Here is a 6,000-nt window from a genome sequence, read left to right as displayed (position 1 = left end):
CCTCTTCTTTCCTACCAGTTTTGCAAATTGGATTGGATCGTAATTAAGGTATGAGAACTACATGAACTCTGGGATGTAGTGATAGTGGTAGGTCTTAGAGAAAAGAGGAGAAGGAAGCTTAAATTTCAATATAGGGTAATTTGGAGAGCTATTCAATTGTTTTAGTCATGTCTGACTCTCCATGATACCATTTTTAGGTTTTCTAAGCAAGGATACTGGAGTGGTTAGCATTTCCTTGTCCAGTTCATTTTTACAGATAAACTGAGACAAATGGGGTTAAGTGACTTGCCCAGGGTTACACAGCTACTGAGTGTCTGAAACCAGATTTGAACTCATGGTGATGAATCTTCCTGATTCCAAGGCAAGTGTTCTATTTACTATGCCACCTAGCTGTTCAGTGACTACAGTTCTGCTTCATGCTATGTTTAAAGGGCCCCAGAAAGAATAGTTAAATTGAGGGGGTAGGGTCACCTGTAGGTCAAATGGTCAAAATTAGACAACTAATTATGAATTCTTATATCTTTAGTCTTTGAGACAGTTAGTTGCATTCCCTCTTCATAGTAATCTGGTTTAGACTCATGTCTTTAGGCAATTGTAAAGCCAAGCATGAGCAGCTTTCCAGAGGACTGCTGCTGTGAACAGCTTTTAAGATTCTTGTTACACAGTATAGTGAACTCTCTGTTTATCCAATAACAAATCAGAGCAAAACATTCACAGAAAATCGAGATACAGCATTCACAATGTTACAACTTATCACAGAAAATAAAAATACAGCATTCACAATGACTTATCGCTAAAATGGCCACATAGTTTTCACCAACGTGGTCATGATAGTTTTCAACAAAATATAATCATTTAGTCAATCACAAAATCCTTAATTCAGTCACACAGTACAAAAGTCAAAGTTTTCTACCCCTAGGTCATAGTAAATCATAATCTTCTCAGTCAGTACACAATATCCAAGTAAAGGCTTCTTTCAGCTTGACTTGAGACTGGTTCTTAGCTTCCATGGTTCCTCTTCCATAGTCCCAGCTCCAATTGTCACCTCGGTTCAAAGGCAGGCAGCTCCCAGTTCCTTGTCCAGTTCCCATTCCATATTGAAGTTCAAAGTGTCCAGTCCACTTCAAGTCCTTCACGGTTCCTCTTTTTTGGGAAGACAAAGCCTGACAAAGCCACAATAATATTCACACATATTGCCAGCACCATTATCAATTCACTATCTGCCTGTGAAATCAACTGAGACCCATCAACAAGGTCTGAGAACTCAACACAAATTATCAACATATAAATCAACACAGACCCACAAACAAGGTCCAAGAGGTAAGCACAAATCATCAGTAAAGTCCCAGGACCTCCAAAACCCTCTTCCAGGATGTTAGTAAACATACAACCAGAAAATCGTCTTTCAGGGCTTCCAGTAAGGTCCCAGGGCTTCTGTACAAAGGATTACAAACACACATCAACATAGACAGAGCAGACAAACAGAGTGCTGGGCTACCACAAGTTTTCTCCTTCTTGACTCTGCCACCACAAGAGTCCTCAGTTTTTTTTCTGCCTCTAGCCCTGGGGCTCTACTTATATAGTCATTAGCTCCTCCCCAGGAGTTCACAAGTTGTGGAGTTCACATGTTCTGTTTCTTAACAGACTGAAACAAAAGTGTTAATTCAATAGCTGAAACAAGGTGTGAACTACTTCTGTGCTTGCCATTACAGTTATGAAGCAGAATGTTTTGTAGAATGAATTATGGAGTCGTTCCCCTATAGCCTAAAAGATCCACCACTCCCTCGTAGGAAAAAATGAGATAGGTTCAATAGAAGTGGTTCTTCACAAAGTCCAGCTTTGTTGCTGCCTATGGATTTTCAAAAACACAGTAAGCTGAATAATTTCCAATAATTTTCCTGCTATTTAAACTAAGTTATTGAGGCTTTTATTCACAGGATTACCTTCCCCTTGGCCATGCTGACTTTTTCTCTTTGACCACCTCATTTTTGAACCCTATGAGTCTTTTTTACCCCTGATTTATTTATTTATTTTTAGTTTTCAACATTCATTTCCATAAGATTTTGAGTTACAAATTTTTTCCCCAACTTTCCCCTACTCCCACCCCCAAAATAGCGAGCCTACTGAATACCCCTTCCCTCAATCTGTTCTCTCCTATCCTCCCTCATGCCACCCCCCCAGCTTTCTAGTAGGGGATGATGAATTTCTATACCCCAGTGCCTGTATATCTTATTTCCCAGTTGCATGTAAAAAAAAAACACAATTTTTCTAAACATTTTTTTTAAACATTTGAGCTCCAGATTTTTTCCCCTTCTTCCATCCTCACTCACCCCTACTGGGGAGATAAGCAATTCAATGTAAGTTGTACCTGTGTAGTTATGCAAAACATTTCCATAGTAGTTATATTGTGAAAGACTAACTATAATTCCCTCCATCCTATTCCTCTCCCCACTGATTCTATTTTCTCCTTTGACCCTGTCCCTTTTCAAAAGTGTTTACTTCTACCTACCCTCTCCTGCAATCTTCCCTCCTTTCTGTCATCCCCCCTCTTATCCCCTCCCCCCCCTATTTTCATGTAGGGTAAGATACCCAATTGATTGTGTATGTTATTCCCTCTTTAAGCCAAATTCAATGAGAGTAAGGTTGACCCATTCCCTTTCACCTTCCTGCTCTCCCCCTCTTTTGTAACAGTTTTCTATATGAGATATATGATTTATATATGTAACCTATTCTATATGAGATAATTTACCCTGATCCATATCTTCCTTTCTCCTTCTCCCAATATGTTCCTCTCTTGCCTCTTAATTTTGTTTTTTTAGATATCATCTCTTCATATTCAACTCATCCTGTGCCCTCTATGTATACATGTACATACATATGCCCACAATCACATATATATCTATATATACACCTATACATACATATATGCATGTATACACACACATATATACATATATACACACAGATATATATCTATATATATCTATATATATTCCCTTCAACTATCTTTATACTGAAAAAAGTCTTATGAGTTACAATTATTGTTTTTCCAAGTAGGAATATAAATAGTTCACCTTCAATAAGTTCCTTATGATTTCTTTTTCCTGTTTACCTTCTCATGCTTCTTGTATTTGAAAGCCAAATTTTCTGTTCAGCCCTGGTTTTTCATCAAGAATGCTTGAAAATCCTCTATTTCATTGAATGACCATATTTTTCCCTGAAGAATTATATTCAGTTTTGCTGGGTAGGTGATTCTTGGTTTTAATCCTAGCTCCTTTGACCTCTGTAATATTATATTCCAGGCTCTTCTATTCCTTAATATAGAAGCTACTAGGTATTTATTGTATTATCCTGATTGTGTTTCCACAATACTCAATTTTTTTCTTCTTTACTGCTTGCAGTATTTTCTCCTTGACCTGGGAATTCTGGAATTTGGCCACAATATTCTTAGGAGTTTTCTTTTGGAGATCTTTTTCAAGAGGTGATGGGTGAAATCCTTAAAATTTCTATTTTGCCCTCTGGTTCTAGAATCTCAGGGCAATTTTGCTTGATTATTTCTTAAAAGATGTTGTCTAGGCTTTTTTTATCATGGCTTTCAGACAATCCAATAATTTTTAAATTATCCCTTCTGGATCTATTTTATAGGTCAATGTTTTTTTCCATTGAGATATTTCACATTTCCTTCTATTTTTTTTTCATTTGTTTGGATCTGTTTTATAGTATGTTAATTTCTCATAAAGTCATTAGCTTCCAATTGCTCCAATCTAATTTTGAAGGAATTATTCTTTTAGGTGAATTTTTGAAATTCCTTTTCCATCTGGCAAATTTGGCTTTTTAAGGAATTATTCTCCTCATTGGCTTTTTGGGCCTCTTTTGCCATTTGGGTTGGTCTATTTTTTTAAGGTATTATTTTCTTCAGTATTTTTTTGGGTCTCCTTTAGCAGGCTGTTGACTCACTTTTCATGATTTTCTTGCATCATTCTCATTTCTCTTCCCAATTTTTCCTCTACTTCTCTTACTTGATTTTCAAAATCCTTCTTGAGCTTCTCCATGCCCTGTAACCAGTTCATATTTTTATTAGAAGCTTTTGATGCAGGAATTCTGACTTTGTTGTCTTCCTCTTGTTCTATGCTTTGATTCTTTTTGTCCCTAAAAAAGGCTTCTATGGTCTGTTTGTGCTTCCTCTGCTTGCTCATATTGACAGCCAGTTACTTGACTTTTGAGCTCTTTGCCATGGTAGAGCTCTGCTTCCAGAATGGAGAAAGCTATGTCACAAGTAGCTGGGGTTTACATAGCTGCTGGAGCTATTAGGAGGGTGCCGTCTCTGCAGCCCCCACAAGCTCTGGCGCACTGTCCACACAACCCAGGACCATCCCCAAAACCGTGATCCAGATCCAAGCAGGTTAAAGCAAAAGCAATTACCCTCTGAATGGTCTCTTGGTCCACCTATGATCAGGACCAGGAGCAGGCCAGGAGCTGTGGAGGCAGCCACAGGGCAGCAACTCACCTCTTGCCCTAGGGGCAGGGGGCTGGACCATGCCCTTCTCCATCCAATTCCAAGAGAGTTCCCTAGTGACCTTTTCATTTCTTTTTAGTGTTTATCAGTTGAGAAGTCTGGAAACCACCACAGCTGCTGGTGATTCACTCTCCTGAATTCTGTTCTGGCCATGGCTGGTTGGGGCCTCCCTGGGGCCGACATTGCAAGACTCATACAGGACTGTGCTCAGCAACCAGCTCAGTGTAATAGATGCTTCCTGTAAGCTTGCCAGGCTGCCTTCAGTGGGAGATTTGTTTCTCTCTGTCACTTTGTGGGTTCTATAACTCTAAAATTTGTTTAGAGTCATTTGTTTACATGTATTGGAGGTGGTGGGAGCTGGAGCCATGTGGAGGTCCTGTTTCTATTCTGCCATCTTGGCTCTGCCTCAAACACTATGATTCTTAAAAACTAATAGTGAATAGTCATTAAAGCTATCCTTCTGTACTAGAAGACATAATTTAACAAATAGAAACCATGTAGTGGACCCCATCATACACATTTCTCTTCTTGTGAATGGATATATCAATTTAGTTGGTAGTGGCTGTGGCACAGTATACATATGATCAGGTGGGGGAGAATATATGATGAAGGAATGGAATGGAACTATGAAAATAAAGAGTGTTTCATCTATTCCAAGTTACATTATACATCTATGGAAGAGATAGGATTAGCCACAGGAAAGTGAACTAACTCACTAGGTCATCAACTCCCATAGATTCATGTTTTATCTCCAGGCAGAAGAATACTTCATGTATATATCGAGCTCTAACCTCTCTCCTGAAATCTAGTAATACATTATCAACTACTGGACATAGCCTTGTGGATGTCCTGTAAATATCTCAAACTCAATATGTGCAAAATGTGGTTAAATATGCTACCAGTCCAACCCCAATCCTTAAACTTCCTTTCCCTATTTCTGTTGAGGGTACCACTATCCTCTCTATTATATTGCTGCCTAATCTAAGGTTCTGTTGCCTCTAAATCCCACATTCATATAAAATCAATAGTATTGATTCATCTTCCACAGTATTTTTCTCATCTGTCCCGTTCTTTCTCCATTCCCAAAGCTATCACCTTATATCAGACTTTCCCTGCTTCTTACTATGATATGAGCTTACTTTCTGTCTTCTTTCTAGTCCCTTTTGCCTCCAGTCCATCCTTTACAAAGTTCTCAAAATAATCTTCCTAAGATACGCATCCTGCTAATTCACTGAAAGGCTTAAAAACAAATAAATAAAGAACACCAGTGCTTCACCTAGTAACCACAATAATGCAAAAGAAACAACACTGTGAGATTTCAGATCTCTGATCATTGCACGGACCAGTCAGGATTTCAGAGGACTGACAGTGAATCATGCCTTTTGCCTTTCAGCAGAGTGACCTACAGGTACACAATGAGGCATGCATTTTCAGATAAGGGCAACAGATTTGTTTGTTTTGTTTGACAATATTTACTTGTTATA

This window comes from Petaurus breviceps, unplaced genomic scaffold (assembly GCF_028583685.1).
Source record: "Petaurus breviceps papuanus isolate PSGF00001 unplaced genomic scaffold, PetGlider_PUasm1.0 90903, whole genome shotgun sequence".
NCBI lineage: Eukaryota > Metazoa > Chordata > Mammalia > Diprotodontia > Petauridae > Petaurus > Petaurus breviceps.
Note: the sequence above shows the minus strand (reverse complement) of the source record.